The sequence below is a fragment of the Mustela erminea genome, chromosome 15, assembly GCF_009829155.1.
Source record: "Mustela erminea isolate mMusErm1 chromosome 15, mMusErm1.Pri, whole genome shotgun sequence".
Lineage (NCBI taxonomy): Eukaryota > Metazoa > Chordata > Mammalia > Carnivora > Mustelidae > Mustela > Mustela erminea.
The window spans coordinates 35,743,717-35,765,621 of record NC_045628.1 but is presented as its reverse complement, the minus strand read 5'-3'; the positions used below and the strand labels follow the sequence as shown (position 1 = coordinate 35,765,621).

Genomic DNA, 21,905 nt, shown 5'->3' with positions numbered 1-21,905 from the left:
CTCAGTTCAAGAATGTGCAGAAAGATCAGCTCAAGTAGTATTACAAAACCATTTTTCCATTTTAAGAAAGAGGTTCTGTTTCTCCTTGTTTTATCTAAGAATGCAAAGGAATATTTTCCATTCAAATGGGCTATCATCTGCTCAACATCACTCATCATCAGGGAACTGCAAATCAAAACCACAATGAGATTATCACCTCACATCTATCAGAATGGCTAGTATCAAAAAGACAAGAAATAATGAGTGTTGGCAAGAATGTAGAGAAAAGTGAACCCTCGTGATCTGTTGGTGGGAATGCAAACAGGTGCAGCCACTGTGGAAAACAGTATGGAGGTTCCTCAAAAAATGGGAAACAGAATTACCACATGAGTTAATAATTCCTCTACTGGGTATTTACCCAAAGAAAATGAAAGCACTAATTCAAAAAGACCTATGCATGCCTATGTTTATTGCAGCATTATTTACAATAGCCACGATATGGAGACCACCCAAGTGTCCATGATAGATGAATGGATAAAGAAGATGTCACACACACACACACACACACACACAAACACACACACACACACTGGAGCATTGTTTATCCGTAAAAATAGGATAAAATTTTACCATTTGTCACAACATGGATGGACCTATAGTGTATTGAGCTAACTCAGGCAGAGAAAGACAAATATCATATGATTTCACTTATATGTAGAATCTAAAACAAAACAAAACAAAACGAGTTGAAAAACAGAAACAGACCCACAAATACAAAGAACAAACTAATGGCTACCAGAAAAGAAGTGGGTGGGAGGATGGCAAATGGTTAAAAGGAAATAGGAGGTACAGGCTTCCAAATAATAGAAACAAAAAGTCACTGGCATAAAAGGTGTAGCATAGGGAATACAATCCGTGATACTGTAATAGCTTTAAATGGTGACAGATGGCAGCTACACTTGTGATGAGCACAGCATAACCTATGGACTTGTTGAATCACTATGTTGTACACCTAAATCTAATGTAATATTGAGCTGTTGAGCTATTATCTCCTTATTATATTAATCAAATATGGCACTTCTTGTCTGGGTTGGGAAGTTCTTACTTCAGGATATTCTAATGCCTGAAAATTTTGGAGAAGCCGTTGGAGTGATATTTAGTCATCGGCTAAACAATCCCAAGTCCATACAGAATTTTATTTATCAATCTCATACAGAGAGTTGCTCTTCTGTGCAAATACATGGGGAATTGCCCAGGAAAGACAAGCTAATACAACCTAAGTCTCTTTTCTCCATTAGAAAACCATGTAGGCAAGTAAGCTCTTTGGATCTTTGAGATCAGAACCATCCAGAATTTCTGCTCTTTGAGTCCTACTAGACCATCTGGGGACTCAGAGTTGTCTTTGCGTCATGAAGTAAAATGTATCAGTTGCTTTTACTTCCACACTGCTTTCCCTACACTATAGTCCCAGTAGATAGCTTACATAAAATAAACAAAAATGGCTAATATCTTCTCTTCCACAAGGAGAGGAACTTTATCCCATCTCTACCCACCTTCACCTTGCCCTATTGTCTTAAATCTGCCTGATTTTATTCCTAAGCACCAAATGATGAGACATAACTATTTCTCCCATTTTAGGCTTCAGTTGCCACATAGCCTTCTTAATACACTCTTCTAAGCATTATTCCCAGTATTTTAGATCTCTGGTAGCTTCTGGAAAATGGTAATCTGAATTCCAGTCCTCCCATTTTGTACCTCGAAAACATTTGCTCTCCATTGTTTCCTGTCAATATTCTCAATTGCTCTATTCTTCTCACCCACCAAGGTGCCTTTCAAATGCTAAAAAAAACCATCAATCCTTTCCTCTCATCCCAGAAAGCAAGACTACATTCTCTCAATTTTACTTAGAGCTTTCCTCTTTTGCAGAAGTCTACCATATGCAGCATGGAATCGTTTGTACAGATAGACTCCTTAATCATAGAAGTAATGCTTCTTTACTTATTTCTCTTATTTCTTTTTAGAGATTTTATTATTTAGATTATTTATTAGAGAAAGAGAGAAAGAGACTGAGAGAGAGAGAGAGCATGAGTGGGTGGGATTGGGTCAGAGGGTGAGAAAGAAGCAGACTCCCTGTGGAGCAGAGAGCCAAACTTGGGACTTGATCCCAGGATCATGACCTGAGCCAAAGTCAGACACTGAAGACTGAGCCACCCGGGTACCCACCTGTGTATGCTTACTTAAATGTGTATTCCCAACACTCCAGCACAATGTCAAACACTCAATAAATGCCCAGTAAATGCTTGCAGATTCAGTAGAAGAAAGAAAGGAAGGCAGGCACTAGGGAATGTGAGAAGGAAGGAAAGGAAGTTAAGAGAAAAGAATAGACAGGAATAGTGACCCTACTACATTTTAATGCTTAAAGGACAAGTATTTTCTGTTTCTCCCACAATGCCCTGTAGTCAATATATTCTTAATAGATAAATTTATGTCCAACCTAGAAAGCATAGGACATAACATATATATGATAAAATATATTTTGCAACAATATTTTCAAGAAAAATTGAAAGCTTTTAATGCATCCCATTCCATGGGATTCACCTAAGTTTTTCTAAAGCAAAGAACTTCTCCACATCTAAGATTGGGATAAATCTTGACATTGCCCATTTTTAGACTCTTTTCTTATATTTCCTAAAATTGGAAATTAAAATATCAGAAAATCCTTTCATAAAAGTAAAGAAATGCTGAACAGTCATTGAACAGCACTTTTACTACTGTAATTAGTGAAAGGAATTTAGAACAATTACTCAACTTGTTTAAAAATGTTTCTGGAAACAGAGTGGTTATTTTTGCAGAGTGAAAATACAAAATTCAATTCAGGAACTGTTGTTCTTTCCACACTATTACACTAGACATGCCTGTTATTCTCTGGAAGGCTTGTCACTCTTAAGACTATTTAGAAACACTTTGTTTGAGGTCAGAGGAAGAGGTTGCGTTTTGATGATTGTTTTGCCTCCTGTGGCTTCCTCCCTACTCTTGAAATATATTCCTCCCAACAGTGCCATCACCAAAAGGGGCATTTTCAAATGATGACAATAAGGATAAAACATCTGACGAAATAGCTTTTGGATTCGTCATATCTGTAAAGACAATAATTATTACTCTGACATTAATTTCGGCCCATCGGTGGCTTTTTCCTCCTGCCCTTGCCAATAGGCCCTAAATCCAGGCTTCAATTTCTTTTGCATTAACTCTGCTCGAATATAATGATTACCATTTAACTCGGTGGTTACATAATCCTAGTGAAATTTTAATGTGGACATCTTGCATTAACTTTCTTTCCTTTAACAACAACAAAAAAGGAAAAGGTGGCCCCTAAATAAATGAAACTCAATTTCACGGCACATTATCTCTCTCAATTCTTTCCTCACAGCTTTCATTTTCATTAAAATCACAGACAACCATAAATTAATAATTACTTCAGGTTGACTAAATGCAGGCCATACTATTTAGCTCTTGCTTTCCTACAGTGGCCCTTCTTGTTCATGCTGGAAAAATGTTAATTTAGATAATGTGGCTTGGCCCTTGTCTTATAATTCTGTTTTGCAGTTTCACTGATCTATAATAGTCTGTTCTTATTAGATAGTATTAACTTTATCTTTTGTTCAATCAAGCTTTACACTTTGCTTGGAAGATAACTATTGCACACTCTCAGTTGAAATGTGTCATTATCTACATATCTATTATATTTCAATTCATTCTTCTCAAAATGTTTTCTGTATTTACTAACTTGCTTGTGATTCCATGCATTCACAAATGTATTGTCCATTAACTTAAAATGTGTATTGGAGACACTTCAATGGAGAATAGAGAGAAACACACACAAAATGCTAACCTTTTATAATTATGAGAATTTCAAATAAGCTATATTATTTTACATTTCAAAAGATTTAGGCTACAGTTATTTCATTTAAAGAAGTGGTAACTAAAAATTCAACCCAACTGCTTCTCTTGTTTCTCTGATATTTGAAAACTCTGATTAGCCTTAAGACAAGTTATTATATTGTTTACTTAAAACCCTACTTCCTTAGACAGCTTTTTAAGATATGAATCTATTTTTATAGAGGTTCCAGAGGGAAAGCAGTTACACAATTGTCTGTGGTACACTGAGAACAATAAAATACAGGAGCTGCCAGCTGAAATGGAAGTTAACAGTTTAGTCTCTGGCAATATTATTTTAAAGATTGCTTTCACTTTCTTAAGTTTAGGTAAAGTTAGTGGTTGATTGACCTCAATAGAATTCCCTCAATACTTTCGAGCTCATGCCACAGTGAATGCTGGTTTCATATAAGTTAAATAAGCTTACCAGGTTTAACACGTTTAAATTAGGCTATTGCAAAAACAAAAATCCTTGCTTAAAAATATACTCATATTTCCCGCTTTATTTCAGCCTTTTGGAACATTAAGTAATTAATTGGTTGAAGATGTGATAGAGGGATCCTATTTTTAGCCAAAAATATAAATCATTTACATCATCCAACACAACGGTGCTCTCCATGACATCTTTAAATAAACATTCCCACCTTCTGCCCTATGGGGCAAATATTTCTCCTCTCCTTTGGATTACTATAAATCAAATCCTTATTTCTATCATCTAAATTGAAAACCACATACCATCATAATCATTTCTGCTCAGTTATTGAAGGATACAATTTTTAAAAACAAATTATTTTTCAAGGAATATACCATCACAATTGATCTGGAGGCTAACACATTCATGAAGTACATTTTGACTTCATTCAAGTTATGGCAATTTTAAAAATAATAGCCTGCGTTAACTTTCTTCAGTGTTAATCCGCATATGTAATTGCCACTGAATTATCTAATTTGTACTGACTTTATTAAGTTATAGAGAAACATGGCATTCTCATTATTTGATTTTCCAATGAATATTTTCCTTAACTAATGATAAATCACATAAGCCATGTTTACTAATGATTATATCCTGAAAACGTCCATGTGTATTGAGGGCATAATTACCCTGAACCCCACGATCTAAAACGTCCCAGAGGAGGCATTTGAAATGACTCAAACAATACAATAGTTTGAAATTGATCTGGGAATCTCATTTCCCTCTTTGTACCAAAGCTCAACTCTGTTTGCTATAAATATTATGATACTATTTTGCACGTATTAACATCACTCAGTGCTTTAGCTAAAACATAACTGGCCTAATAATACAAATTAATTTTGCAGGCATTGTACTTTTGACCCCTATATTCTGAAATTTATTTTTTTTAGTGGGAATAATAAAAGACACTCAATGTATTATGATTTTTAAACTATTACTCTTTTGATATATTTCAATGTTTAAAGAAAAATGAATTAAATATATTAGAGTTTCATCATTAAGGACAACTAGATTAAAGGAATCAAGTGTTAGAATATTCACAATTATTTTCCTTTTTAGTCCCAGGCTAAAGATTTATGTGTACATTTTGAATAACCCCTTCCCCCAATGGAGAAATATCATTCTCTAATCATTTCTTGTTGAGTCTATTTTGTAGCCATATGTATTTTTATATTGTAATATATGACATCCACATAAATCTTCAAAAAAAGGAAGAGATGTTTTGTTTAAGGTGTTCATTTAATAGTTGCTTATGTGGAACTGAATGAATAGACTCTATTGTTCAGTAGACTATATATCCCTGATCTAACATGTAGCCTTTCCTGGTGTGCGTGTTTTTTTTTTTTTTTTTAAGATTTTATTTATTTATTTGACAGAGAGAGAGATCACAAGCAGGCAGAGAGGTAGGCAGAGAGAGAGGGGGAAGCAGGCTCCCTCTTGAGCAGAGAGTCTGATGCAGGGCTCCATCCCAGGACCTGAGATCATGACCTGAGCCGAAGGCAGAGGCTTCTGAGCCTCTGAGCCACCCAGGCACCCCTTCCTTGGTGTTTTGACAAGCTACTTATACTTGAAACTCAATTATTTATTTGGTAAAATGAGTGTGAACTTGCTTCATAGAATTATTTTGAAGATTAAATAATATTTTAAAATACTTGGCAGAAAAGACCTCTAAATAATACTTACTAATCCTTTAATCTTACTTTTCAAAATTATGAGCTAAGTGGAATATAATTTTTTATTAAGAGTAAATTGCAGATGATTATTTTGAAAATAATTGATATATGTTTTTCAATATGGAAGAGCTATTTGTATTTTTTTCTTAAGATTACCATAAGAGAAAAAATATTATGCTACAATGTAGAATTGTAAGAAACATGGCTCAATGCCTGTCAGGCTGTGGCTAATGTAAATACATTTCAAGGACCTATATTAATGTCTATGAAGAAGAACAGCAAGGGTTGAAGGCCAGGAGAATGGTTTGGACAAGTAATTGATTCCTTGAAACCAAAGAATGAAAAGGTCTGTATGGGTTTTCAAGAATACAAACCAGCTTCCTGGGAATGCTGCTGGAACACTGATGCCTATGAGTGAACTGGGAACTGGAAAGTCCCCATATCCAAGGGTGAACCTCCACCAGAGTCATATAGTTGCAAGAGATTAAAAAAAAAAAAAAAAAAAAAAAAAAAAAAAAAAAAACTGGCAAGGATAATGGGTAGACCATAAAACATAAGCTGAAAAACTTATTTTAAGGACACTCCCCAAAATCTGTTGAGATTTGTTTGAGAGGACCGAAGTCTTCCTTCTACTCCTTCTACTTCTATGCCTTCTACTCCTCCTTCTATACCTTCTACTCCAAAACTCACAAATAACAGAAAATATATATTAAAGAAGAATTCATCTGCTTGAAAAATAAGGGCATTTTCAGTGGTCCACAAATACTGAAGAATCCCAACGGTTAGAATATATGTGGGTACAAACACAGAGAGATAAAACTGGAGGATATTTGAACCCTAAACACATGCAGGCTGAAATATGACAGACGTGGAAACATTGGGGACAGATCAGAACTTAAGTCAATCAGCAGTGTCATTGGTTTTAGGAGGTGACAAATCAAGAAGATTCATCGATGTAGCTAGGTGGGGCAGGCTCTCCTTCATTCCCAGATTGACCTAAACATTAGTGATAGTGATACTTAAGTGAAACTATAGCAGTGGACCTAGTGCCTGGAGAGAAAGATGTAGGACCATATTTTAAGTAACTACTAATTCCCAGAAAAGGTAATCCACAATTCTACAATAGAAACTATTGGTCCCTATTAAGAATCTCCAAAATTTTAGAAAAACCAGCCAACAACAATAATGGTTAACAACAACAACAAAACAAAACAAAAAAGTATGTAACAGGCACTATTCCATACCTTTATACATTATCTGATTTAATCTCCAAAATAATTGGTAATAAATATTGGTAGTTCAACATTATTTTAGCTGGTGAGGAATTTACTGTTTAAAAAACTAAATGATAACCCCCAGGTTATACAGCCAAGAAATAAGAGAACTAACTGCTATCTGATCCTAATTAATCTGCTCCCAGAGCATGTGTTCTTAGAAGTCACGCATGATGGTGTATCTGAATTCTGCATCAGTTCAGAATGATTCTGAAAGATGAATAGAAGGACAGCATGAGAGACCACTTACTCTAATTTACGTCATAAAAGTTCCATGAGAACTCTTTCTATACAGAATCCCCTGGGTGGCTCAGTGGATTAAGCATATGACTATTGATTTCAGCTCAAATCATGATCTCAGGATCATGGGATCGAGCTGGGTGTTAGGCCCCACACTGGGCTACGTCCTCAGGGGCAGTCTGCTTTTAAAGTATCTCTGATTCTTTTCCTGTTCACGCATGTGCGCGCTCGCTATTTCTCTCTCTCTCTCTCCCTCTAAAACAAACAAACAAATAAATAAATAAATCCTTTTAAAAAGAATTATTGCTATACAATCCAGCAATTACCCAGGGATGCTGAGGAACTTCTTATTTTTTAATTGTATTTTCAAAAATATTTTAGGGGTGTCTGGGTGGCTCAGTCTGTCAAGTACCCAACTCTTGATTTCAGCTCAAATCATGATCTGAGGGTTGTGAGAGCAAGCCCCAAGTTGAGCTACAAGCTAAACATTGGGCAGGAAGTCTGCTTAAGTTTCTCTCCCTCCTGGGGAACCTCGGTGGCTCAGTCATTAAGCATCTGCCTTTGGCTCAGGTCATGATCCCAGCATCCTGGGATTAAGCCCCACATTGGGCTCCCTGCTTGGCCGGAAGCCTGCTTCTCCCTCTCCCACTTCCCCTGCTTGTGTTCCCTCTCTCACTGTCTCCCTGTCAAATAAATAAATAAAATCTTAAAAAAAAAATCTCTCTCTCCCTTTGCCCCTTCCCCTGCCCACTTTCTCTCTCTCTAAAATAACGAAATAAAATAAAAATAAATAAAAGTTTCCAAAAGTGGATAAAAGCAGAAATATTCAAGGAAGTAATAGAAGAAAAGAGTTGAGAACTGACATGTCTTCAGATTGAAGGGTGCATTAAATAATGTGCAGGATAATAGAAAAGGCAAAAAGCTACACACAAATCTTAACATTTCAACATCAAAGAGATAAAGAGAAGATCCTAAAATGTTGTAGAGTGAATAAAACTTTAAAAAAAATCAGGGTTCTAAAAAAGCATATAACAAATTGGTAAGAAGTAATAATGTTAAACTATGTTTTATAAATCACTTAGATTCTCATTTATGTGTAACAACAACAAAAACAACAAAATAAAGATATTTCGGGTGAAAAAATATTCAAGGATAATTTTCCATATAATACTTTGCTTAAACATTATTATAATTCTGTCCTATCTCCCCTGATCTTAAGATGAGTGATGATTGAGGCAGGATATAGATGGAAGGTCTCAAAAGAAGATTAACAGCAAATGACTAGAAGACTCTAAATGGGATATATATTCCCTACGCCATTAGGAAGAAAAAAGGAAGAAAGAAAATGATAAAAACTAAAAACCTTACAGGTTTTGGTAAAGGGTAAAAGATCAAGAAAATGTAAAGAAATAATAGTATAGCATATTAACAAACCCAAATTTATGAGTGATCTTAACAAATGAGGTTGATTTAATACCTTTATTAAGAGATGTAGATTATCCAACATTGTTAAAAAGAAATCTATGATGAGTAAATAAAAATCTATATATGAGAAATTAAATAGCAGTATTACACACAATATCTCAACATTTAATATAATTGACTTAAGAAAATATATATGTATGTCAAGGAATGTTTACAAATTGAAAGCAATTTAGCATTAGTAATATCAGGCAGAATAGTATTCAAGCCAAAATTGGATGGATTATGTTTTTTTATTTTGCTAAAATTTATAGTTCATCAGTATATATTCTGAAATATAAAAAAGAAAAGAAAGGGCAAAATGGCAAATGTGGAACATATACAGTGAAATATATAATGACAATTTTCCCTCTGCAACTGACATATCAAATAACAAAATACTAAGATAAAGCTAAGCATAGATATTAAAGTGTCAATATAATATAACCATTGAACATTTGAATGTACCAAAAGAAAATGCATTTATTTAAAATATATGAAATTGTCCTGGAAATGAAACTTTAAGTACAAAAGAAATCTTAATAATTTTTAAAAGCATATTTTATAGGCTATACATCAGATGACTATTGAAGAAAATCAGACAATAGTAAAGAAGGATACCATTTCTCTCCTCCCCAATCCACTCATATTGACTATATTGTTTTTTAAGGAATAACTAAATAATTATTGAGTAACAATGAAACAAAAATTGAAATTATTAAGTATGTCAAGTGTATGTACTAATACTTATACATTTTTTTAAAACCCTATATGATATCACCAAACTATTGCTTGTAATATATTAAGACATAAGTCTATTAATTTAAAATTAAAATGGATGAAAATAAAGGAATCCACCTACACTTCCAAAACTTAGAAGAATAACAAGAAGCAAAAGCAATTTTTAGAAATAGAGATTAAAAACAAAAAGTAATCAAGATACCTGGGTGTCTCAGTCAGTTGAGCATCTGACTGTGGATTTCGAGTGGGGTCATGGTCTTGGAGTCCTGGAATCAAACCCTGAGTCTGGGTTCTCCACTCAGTAGGGAGGCTGCTGGTCCCCCTCTCCCTCTAAGCCCTCCTCCACTCTCTCTCTATTTCTGAAAAAAGAAATAAATCTTAAAAAAAATTAGCTTGTATTTAAAAAGAAAAAATAATAGTGCAGAAAATAATAAAGAAATAAGTTTCACGGATATAACCAAAATTGGTTCTTTGAAAAAAATCTATAAAATAGACAAACTTTCATAAATCTAAATAAGAGAGAATTGTAACAAGGAAAAAGATAACATTAAAACTAGAAAGGATATGTAACAGAGGTTAACACTTCAAGATAATATATTTTCATGGTGAAAATATTGGAGCATCTAAATACAGTGTACAAAGTAAGAATAATTCAGAGTTCATCAGAATGAAGAATTAACCCAATGACCTACCACAGGAAGGTGAATAAGTGAACACCACTTAAAGCAAATATTCTTTAAGTATTTATTCGAAGTTCATCCTGGGAAGTGAAAAACCACTGAATACTTTCTGCACCGTAGGCACTATTCTAAACTCCTTACATGGATAATCTAATGTAATCCTTACAAAAAACCTACAGAGCACCCAAACTTTATCTAGCTATTACATAGCTAGTGTGAGTGCACAGGCAAGATTCAAACCTATGCTGTCTGGCTCCAGAGTCCACACTCAGCTTCCGTGCCATTCTGCCTTTTGTCAAAAGCATCAACCTACTTCTTAGGTTGGTGACTCATATGCAATAATTCCACAGTCCTTTTCTTTAGGTCTGACCAAATCCAAACTTTACTATTATCAAAACATAAATGAGCTATTTAAAAGTTACCATATCTTCCAACCTCGTGATGGAACAAGGGGTTTATAATATGGGGTACACATTACTTCCTTAGAGAAAACTCCAACAATTCCTTTGGGACTATAGGTCTGCTGTCTCTTGATTCTCTTCCTCTTAGTGCTTTACCTTCCCAGGAAGCTCCTGGTATCCTCTTACTGATGTCCTAAAATTCTTACTTGAATCACTATGTACAGCAGAGAGCACTGTGGTTTTCTCAACATTTATCTCAATACCTAGACATCCTATTCTCTTCATTAATAATTTCTTAGAGTATGGCAAAAGTCTTCATACCAAGATAAAAAGTTTGTTGGCTATCAAAAAAAACAATTACCTCTTAGGAGGATCCACACTTTTTTGGACATAGTGTGTGTATCACATGAATAATTTAAAATAAGAAATTTATTGCATGCACTGTTTAGAAGTTTAACAAATTCAAATTATATCAGTTATACAAAAGTCACTCTTGGAACATGGTATTAATAACATATAAATATCTATATTTATATTGTGATGTTATACCACCCTAAAGAGATTACACCCCTTTTGGAAATCTCTCTTATTTCACTTTTAATCCTTCTCTCTCTTGGTCACTTCTGCTTAAAAGGATACCAAGAGTAAAATAAGGACTTATGAACAAGGACTATAAGTCTTCAACTACGTATATTTGTAAAATAAAATATTTTTATTAAAATAAGTTATTGTCCATAACCAAGAAATAGTGAAACATCAAAATTAAAAGTACAAAATCTAGATAAAGGCTGCTTGGTGTGAATCTTGACTTCAGCCATCCACAGGCCCTGTGATCAGAGAGGAGCCCATCAGAGCTCCAAGTTTCTCCTCTATGAAGGGATGATAGCCCCACTTCAGAGGAATGTTGTTGAGATTAAGTGAGATAATATGTAATAGCACTTAAGCATAAAAAGAGGGAAATACAATTATTTTTCTGCTTTTTGAATTCTGCTTATATGTGTTAATGGGCAAAATATAGCTTTTGATTTTCTCTTCTGTTGATTTTTGGTTTGTTTTCTAGATTTCTAAATGTATAGGACTTTTGAAATTTTTTGTTTCCAATACACTTGATTTTTGGGTGATTCTACCCACTGTGAGAGTTTCAATGATCATTTTTCTGTAAATATTACATAATGAGGTATCTCAAACCTGCCTAGATCTTCACCCTAAACCCAAAAGAATCTCCAGTGTTTTAATAGATAAAAGCACATAGGTGCCCCATTCTCACCTCAAATTAAATGTATCTAATATATAAAATATCATCTTCTTAAAACTATTTATCTTTTTTTTTCTCTTTTTCCCTCATGGCCACCTCTGCTCTTTCAATTATAAAAGCCCAAATTGTATTATTTAATTAATGTTTCCCCTGTTCTATGTACAAAAAATACTTGGCAAGTTTTAAAGTCCCATAGATTCTACCTCTTCTATTACTCTTCACATCTGTCTCCTTGTTAATATCCTCTTGACTCAACTCTTAAAACAGTATTTTATCTAGATTCTTTTTCTCCAGTCTCTTATATTTTACTTAAGAAATTATGATTTATCTTGATAAACCATGATGACTTCACTCTTCCTGTCAAGTAACTATAGCAGATATCACCTACCTGATGAATGACAAACCTCTCAAATGAAACTTACTTTTTTCTACTGTTTCTATATCACTATCCCACTGTGAATACTCTATGACTCCATTAGCAATTTCTTGATCAAATCTTTAGCTTTTCTACTTCCAGGTTCTGGGTTATGCTCTATACAGTGCCCTCTCCTGCACTCTAAACAAATCCTACCACTATCTAATAGCACCACTTCTATGAACTACTTGAGATCAAACAAGTAGTTTTGGGCCCCCCCCCTCAATTCTTGTGGCATTTTGTTTGCAACGATAATGGCAAGTTTCCCCAAAATATTGTTTGAGGCCTCATAGTATATCATAAGCTTCACACTGAATCTATTTTGGAAAACTATTAAACCTTTTGAAGGTATTTGGAAAATGATTAAATTAAACTCTATCTTTCTACTGTTGGGAAAATACTTCATATAAAACAGCATAACAGCTTAAAGTGCAGAAAAGAAGACCAGGCATATAGTAAGTTCTCAATAAATAGTAATTTTCTTATATAGCCACTAGTGATTAAAAATATTCTCCTAACTTCTTAATATACCCTTCTAGAATTATAAGTTTCTTGAACACAAGGATATCAATTTTGCTACTTCCATATATTTCTTATTTTGTAGTCTCTGTGCAGGTCCTTATGCAGAGATGGGATTTAATAGAATTTTTTAAACTGAATTCTTTTATTAATCATTGTAATAATTGCCATAAATTCAAATGAGTCACGAAACCTGTCTTTTTTTTTTTTTTTTTTTTTTTTTTACACGAAGTCTATCAAACTTAATCAAGCTCTGAGTTTTACCAGTATTCATGACATGAGAGGATAGGAATGTCTGACCTGTCAGTTCTGAGGTTAACATTGTACATGAGAACTACTGTTCATGGAAAAGTGCAGAATTTTTGTTGAAAACAATTCCAGGAAATATACTGCTATATAGATTGGGTTATATCCATCCAGAATAGTATTGAATGTCTGCTATATCCATTGCTTTGTCCAAATTTAGCTTATGAGTAATAGAGTCATACAAAGTTTACTAACAGGAAAAAGTAATTGTTTAGACAATGTTCCTCCTCATTGTATCAAAATATTTCACACATAGTTACCAAGTGGAGGCAGAATAAAGGGTGGTTTTGAAAGCATCTTTCAGAATGCTAATAGGCACCAGAAAAATTTTGCAGAACAATTTTAATTTACTATTAAAAATATTCTCCATGGTATATGTTGTATTATCTTACTTTCCTATTTTCTATTTTGTGTAGTGCTACATAGTTTTTGTGCTATGAAATATAATCAGATTTCAAAGAAATATTAGAAAGTTACATGAGTATGAAGTAGGTGTAAAAATAGTCATTAGGTAAATACTTTATTAAATGGCAGAATCTAATGTGCTTTTATCACTGCCGTTTCTTCCACGAAGTTATGAGGTTATTTTTAATTCTAGAAAATACATTTTGAGAAGTCAAAGTTGAAAAAAACATATTACTTATGTCAATTTAACATTGAAATGAGATTAATGAGGAATGCAAGATACAGGTACAATGCCACAACCAGCTAGCACAAATCAGTGAAACACTAGTAATTGCCTATTTCACACTCTGTCCCAGAAAATTGGGTATAAAATAATTTAAGCATATAGTAGGCCTAAACTAAGTAAAATCTCTATTAAATTTCCCCATAATTTTCTTCTCTACACCCAAATATTTCAAGTTCCCTTTTCCACTGAAGCCCAAAAAATACACTAAGCAAATTATACACCAAAAATGTAAACCAAAAGGTAGCTTGATGAGTAAATCATCAATGATAAAATATTAAAACTTAAGAGTTTCAGGGATGACTAAGATGGAGTAAACTTATAACAGCCTATCTTCCCCTTTGATCATAATAAAACCTTTGGACAGAATACAAAGATTGACTACATTACTATGGAAAGTAAACAATAGCAGATGATTAGGCAAGGAAGCCAAACTTGAAAAAGAAAGAAAATGCCATGACTTTACTTCCCCCCTCCCTTTATCTCCTGGTTTTTACCCAAGAGTTGAAGAAGTGGACAATGAAAATTGGAAGGAAAATTTCATTTTTCAAGACAGAAAATGGGACAACAGAACATCTGTCAGCCAGAGAATGGATTGGGAGGAAAATCATTTTTCCTTCTCTATTTCAACCCTGTCCCAAGAAAGCTCTAGTCATGAAGATTCTATGCTCCCATGGCAGGGTTTATGAAATCTCAGGAAAAAACCCTCCCTCTGGAATCAAGAAAGGGACCCCAATGTCCCAAAAAGTGTGAGGGAGATCAAGGTTATTTTGTCAGTTTTCTCTTAGCTTTGTATGAAGGCGGCCACAGTACTGCAAAACTGCCCACCAGCACAAAAGGTTAAACCATGAGAAACTCTGGCTTGCAAACCAGAAGACTGGGAAAAGGGGTCACAGAGAGCCAAAAGTGGCTGAAGGATTGGGAAAGTGAGAGAGGAGAATGTATACTTAAAAACTTTATCTGAACTGCCAAAAACCCAGGCTCACCCCAATCTGTGCACTAATAGAACTGACACCAATAAGCATGATAAAAGCTTTGAGAACTGGATTGTTGTTGACACCAACACCTAAATCCTACACAAAGCCTTGAATGAACAGGCACAAGGAAACTCAAATAGCAGAGTATGGACTTTGAACCCTGAGCTGACTTCTGAAGGATTGCCTACTGAAGGCAAATTGAAACTTTTGATCTCAACCTGTGTCTATTGCCTGCTCAAACAACAGAGAAGAAAATGTATAGTATTCTTCAAAGGATTTTAACAGGACTCAGATTTTTCAATATTAAAAATATCCAAGAAAGCCAAAAAATAACTTGACATTGAAAGAACTGGGAAAATCTGTGCAACACTGGGAAAAAATCATGATAAAAAGGTTAATCCCAGGGATGCCTGGGTGGCTCAGTTAGTTAAGCAGCTACCTTCAGTTCGGGTCATGATCCCAGTGTCCTGGAATCGAGTCCCACATCGGGTTCCTTGCTCAGCGGGTGCCTGCTTCTCCCTCTGCCTCTGCCTGCCACTTTGTTTGCCTGTACTCGCTCGCTCTCTCTCTCTCTGACAAATAAATGGATAAAATCTTTAAAAAAAAAAAAGGTTAATCCCAGATGACTCAGATGTTAACATCATCTGACAGACTTAAAGCTCTTCATCACAATGTTCCATGAGCCAAAGTTGGTCACTCTCAAAATTAATAGAAATTTTCAGCAGAGGAATAGAAGGTGTATTATAGAATCAGGCGCCAAATGGAAATAAATATAACTGAAAAATACAATATAGGAGAAAAAAGCTTCATTGCATGGCTTTCATAATAGATGTGAGAATGGTATAGAAGAGACTCAGTGAACTTTTCCCAGTCTTAACAATGAAAGAGAAAAAGACTGAAAATATAAGCAGAGATCAGGCACCAATGGGACAATATCAGAAGGTATAATAATAACTTCATTAGCATTCTAGAAAGAGAAGCCAAGTGATTGGTGCAGAATGAGAAAATATTTGAAGAAATGATGGCCTGAAAACCATTTCCCAAAATTTTAACAGAGTTTGATCCTTCTCCTCATTTCACGTAAAACTCTGTTAATTATTCATGCAGCATTTCCTTATGAATGGAACTCAAATACTGAATATGGCAAAAATGAAGAAATCCTTTGTCAGTTACATTGTACCAGATGCGACTATATGCTGGCCAATGGTGTGTAAATAGACAGGATTTGATTTACTTTTCCATGATGTCCTAGCAATAAAAAGACCTGTGTTTCCTTTCTCCTTTTCTCTTTCTCTTTGCTTGAATATGAACCTTTTACATCTAATATTGAATGCTTATTGACGTGAGCAGTAAGACAGTGTCCTGGGGGTGAGGGTGAGAGGATGGAGAAAAGCCAAAATCCAGGGAAAAAATGGACCACAATCACATGGACTGCAAACCCAAAGACTGTTACATGATTGAGAAAAAATGGTTTAAATTTCAGTTGGGACTTTGTTATAGGAGCTGTATATTTATCCTAAATTATATAAGATGTTAGCTCAATTACAATTCATCCCTATCAAAAATAACCCCTCCCAACCCTCTTACACTGTTGGTGGGAATGCAGGTTGGTGCAGCCTCTTCGGAAAACAGTGTGGAGATTCCTCAAGAAATTAAAAAAAGAGCTTCTCTATAACCCTGCCATTGCACTCCTGGGTATTTACCCAAAGATACAGATGTAGTGAAAAGAAGGGCCATCTGTACCCCAATGTTTATAGCAGCAATGGCCACGGTCGCCAAACTGTGGAAAGAACCAAGATGCCCTTCAATGGATGAGTGGATAAGGAAGATGTGGTCCATATACACTATGGAGTATTGTGCCTCCATCAGAAAGGATGAATACCCAACTTTTGTAGCAACATGGACAGGACTGGAAGAGATTATGCTGAGTGAAATAAGCCAAGCAGAGAGAGTCAATTATCATATGGTTTCACTTATTTGTGGAGCATAACAAATAGCATGAAGGACATGGGGTGTTAGAAAGGAGAAGGGAGTTGGGGGAAATTGGAAGGGGAGGTGAATCATGAGAGACTATGGACTCTGAAAAACAATCTGAAGGGTTTGAAGTGGCGGGGCGGTGGGAGGTTGGGGTACCAGGTGGTCGGTATTATAGAGGGCACAGATGCATGGAGCACTGGGTATGGTTAAAATATAATTAATACTGTTATGCTGAACACAAATAAATTTAATTAAAAAATAGCTCCTCCCACACATTTTTTATCATATTATTTTACTTTATTTTCTTCATAGGCCCTTATTAGCATCTCATTTACCATTTTAATACATTTATCAATAGATTATTTTCTCTGCATAAAAGAGATTTTCCCAAGCATGTATGTACGAATTTCTTTTGTTAATTTTAAATATTGAAGACTGAAGGAATCAGCATGATTTTAAGATTTTCCTTCAATGGAATTATTCTATCAGCTTGCTAAATCCAAAGAAATGATGGGGAATATCTGAACTTAAATATTAGTCAGTTCCCTTATTAATTAATAGCTTAATTAATTTAAAAACTAAAAGATGTAAATTTAAAATTTTAAAAGTTTAAATACAACACTTATTTCAATGTTGATATTTATTTAAAAAGAAAAAAAAAACATGAACCAAAAAACCAAAAAACACATGAACCAAAACCCGGAAAGTCACAGTATTTAACTCCAAGAAAACTGGACTAAGGATTTGCATTTGCCATTTCTACAAATCATAATGGACAACAGCTCATATTTTATTTAATTTTCCAACAGGTGGAAGAAAATTAGTGTCACCAAGTGAGAGGTGGGAGACATTCCAAAATTAACTACAGAGAATATAAGCAGTTCATTCCATGTTTTTCCCAACTTAAAAAACAAACAAACAACAACAACAAAGCCTGTATTTTTTTAAACTGTAAAGTTGTTAAAATGAGTATGGTCTGGCATAAATTAGTAATTTGAGGAGTCATTGTGAATGGTGGAAATTGAGCTACTGGTTCTTTGTACTTCATTTCAAAATTGGTATTTTACTACCTTTTAAATTTTAATTTAAATTTAAAATTCCATTAGGACAGTGATTTTACCTGTTTTTGTTTTTACTGATGCTTTCTGATTTGCTTTATTTTTTTTAATCTGTTTGTTAAAGGCAAATATGCATTAGTTTGCCTAAATGACCAGATTTACATAAACAAATTGTTTGCTAACTATAAAACCACTTTTGATCTCTTACTTATAAATGTTCAGAGGAATGAAAGTCTTCTAGAGCAACTGTATTTTATAGATAATCTGAAATCTTTCCTCATGTATAAAACCATTCTTTGAAACTTGGATATTTTACTTACAAGTAGTAACAAAACAATGAACCACCTCACATAAAAGTGGAACACCAATACACTGAGATACCTATTTAGCACTAATAAAATAACTATACATTCCCCAATAAGTATACTTCAGGAGATAATCCTTACAGGTGGGAGAAAGAAGTCTACTGTGAATAACTGAGAGTTGCCCCTTATTATGACTTCATTGACCGCAGAAAATGTGATACCAGACCATGTGAGACCAGCAAGTAGTGTTAGATATTTCTCATGTTACAAGAAGTCCAAAGAGTGATGTCCAAGAATGCCTAATTAATTTAATTGTATCAACCACATCCATACTTCCATCTTTCTCTGTCAATTCCTTTAGCTTGTGGTATTCATTCTCATGTCTGTGTTCTCCAAGTTTAGCTTAAGTCATTGTAAAAACATGATTGCTCAATATTCCAGACACAATGAAAATATTTTAAGCAAGAAGAGAAGTGTATAAGAAGAAGGGGGCAAGATTTTTTCTAGAAATGTATCAAAGAACATGTTTTGTCTTTAAGTAAAATTGGGAAATACAATTATGTGGCTGGTTACATTGCACAAAAAACAACACTGCACTTTTATTTTGAATGAAGAAAATTGAAAATGAAAGTTTCATATTATCTAGGCAACTAAATCATGGCTGTATTTTTCCAGATGTCTTTTCCCTGCAGAAAACAAGCCTGTAGAGAGTCAGATAATTTGAGGAACACACTCAGCCACTTACATAAGTATTCTTCCTTTGGGAAAAAATACTGAAAGTTAAAAGTACACATTCTAATGCCCCATTCTCCCAAGTTTCACTGAATATGTAAAGATAGCTTCCACATTGCCCAGGCTACTCACTCTAGGATCAAGATATTATAAACATTAAACATAAGTTTACCAGACCTGAGGACCTGTTGTAAAGCTATAGCAATGAAGACAGTTTGGTCTTGCACCAGGATAAACAAACAGACCAGTGTAACAAAATAAATAATGTAGAAACAGATCCATATATTTATGGTCGCTTGATTTAACTCAAATGTGAAAAATGTAACGCTATGAAGAAGTCATGGACTGTTTAGCAAATGGGACTCTGTTAATTGAATATCCATACTGGGAAAAAAGGTGAATCTTGACCTCACATCATTCATAAAAGTCAATCCCAGGTGGTTTATAGATTTGAATAAAAGGCAACACAATAAAAGTGTATAAAAAAAAGGGATGCCTGGGTGGCTCAGTGGGTTAAGCCTCTGCCTTCAGCTCAGGTCATGATCTCAGGGTCTTGGAATCGAGCCCTGCATTGGGCTCTCGCTCAGCAGGGAGCCTGCTTCCCCCTTTCTGTCTTCCTCTCTGCCTACTTGTGATCTCTCTCTCTGTCAAATAAATAAATAAAATCTTAAAAAAAAATGTTTTAAAAAATAGTATATCTCCAAAGCCATGGGCATAAGAATGATTTCTTATATAATATACAAAATATATAAAGAAGTAAAACATTGACAAAAGTCACTTCATTAATATTAAAAATTATGTTAATCGAGGACACTATTGGAAACATTAATGAAAAAAAGAGAACTACAAAAAAAGGAAAAAAATACTTGTATTACATAATCTGACAGAACACTTATTTCCAATATACAAATTAATCCTATAAATTAATAAAAAAATAAAGGCATAATAAACTCAGTGAAGTTTCAGGATACAAAATCAACATACAAAAATTAGTTTCATTTCTGCATACTAACAACAAACTATTTGAAAAAGAAATTCAGAAAGCAATCCCACTTATAACAGCATCAAAAATAATTAAATTCTTAGGAATAAACTTAATCAGAGGTGAAAAATCTGTACACTGAAAACCATGACATTGATGAAAGAAATTGAAGGATCCCAATAAGGGCAAAGATGTCTGTATTTATAGTTTGGAAGAATCAAAATTATTAAAAGTACATACCACCCAAAGAAAACTGTAGATTATGAATTCTCAAAATTCCAGTGGTATTTTTCACAGAAATAGAAAAAAAAAAAACCTAAAATGTCTATGAAACCACAAAGACCCCAAATAGCCAAAGCAATCCTGAGAAAAAGCAAGCTGGAGGCATCATGAAATTTGATTTCAAACTATATTTCAAAGCTATAATAATTAAAATGTGTAGTACTGGCATGAAAACAGACACATAGACCAATGGAGTGGACTAGAGGGCCCAGAAATAAACCCACACATGTATGATCAACCAATCTCTGACAGAGGAGCCAAGAAAACACAATAGGGAAAGGACAGTCTCTTCAATAAATGGTGCTAGAAAACTGGATATTTCCAGCAAAAGAATAAAATTACACTCTTATCTCATTGCATATAAAAGTATCACTCACAATGGATTAAAGATTTAAACACACAACCTGAAACAGAAAAACTCCTAGAGGAGAATAGAGGAAAAACTCCTTGACATTGACTTTAGCAATGATTGTTTGTATATCATCCCAAAAATCCAGGTAACAAAAGCAAAAATAAGCAAGTGGGACTATATCAAACCAAAAAGTTTCTGCATAGCAAAAGAAATAATAAATTAAAAGGCAAATACCTGATACTTGTTAGGATAGTTATTATAAAAAAGACAAGAGATAACAAATGCTGGCAAGAATGTGGAGAGAAGGAAACAGTTGTGCACTATATATATACATATAATATATATGTGTGTATACACACTGTACATATATATCTACACACATATATGTAAGAATACACACGTATACACATGGTGAACTATTATTCAGCCATGAAAAAGAATGGAATCCTGCCATTTTCAATAAAATGGATGAACCTGGAGCACATTATATTAATGAGTTAAGCCAGACAGAGAATAAATACCATATGATCTTATTTATATATGTAATCTAAATAAGTTGAACTTAAAGAACAAGAGATTACCACAGGGGTAACTAAGGGCTGAGGGCTTGATGAAATAGGGACATTTTTCCAAGGGTATAAACTTCCAGTTATAAGATGATAAGTGCTGGGAATATAATGTAAATCAGGGTGATTACAGTTAAGAATAATGTATTTTATACTTTAAATTTGCTAAAAGAATTACTCTTAAGTGTACTCACCACACACACACACACAAATGCACACACAAAAATATTGTGAGATGAGCAATGTGTTAATTAATTTGATTATGGTGATCATTTCAAAATGTATACATATATCAAATCATCACAATATAACTTAAACATAAATAATTTTATTAGTGAATGATATATTTTTTCCTCATTATGTCTAGGGGGAAAAAAAGAGAAAGAGGTATCACAATAGAATATGGGCCAAAGGACACAAACACACACTTTAAGGAGTGGTTATATAAATGAACAAAAAGGTGCTTATCTTTTTTTTTTTTTGTCATAGGGGAAATGAGAGGTGAACCCACAATGAAATATCACTACATAAATAGTCAAATTTCTAAAATGAAGAAGACAAAAAATATATCAAACCAACTATACTCCCATACATTGCCAATAAGTGTTAAAATTTGAAAACTACTTTAAGAACT

The 21,905-nt window shown here is 34.0% G+C and overlaps 1 long non-coding RNA gene across 1 annotated transcript; it reads left to right on the top strand.

Annotated features, from left to right (window-relative positions):
* Window positions 1-288: 288 nt before the first annotated feature.
* LOC116574009 lies at window positions 289-20,093 on the top strand. The gene is made up of 3 exons (XR_004279100.1): window positions 289-369; window positions 18,592-18,599; window positions 20,083-20,093. It is a non-coding gene; the product is annotated as an uncharacterized LOC116574009 (long non-coding RNA).
* The last annotated feature ends 1,812 nt before the right edge of the window (window positions 20,094-21,905 follow it).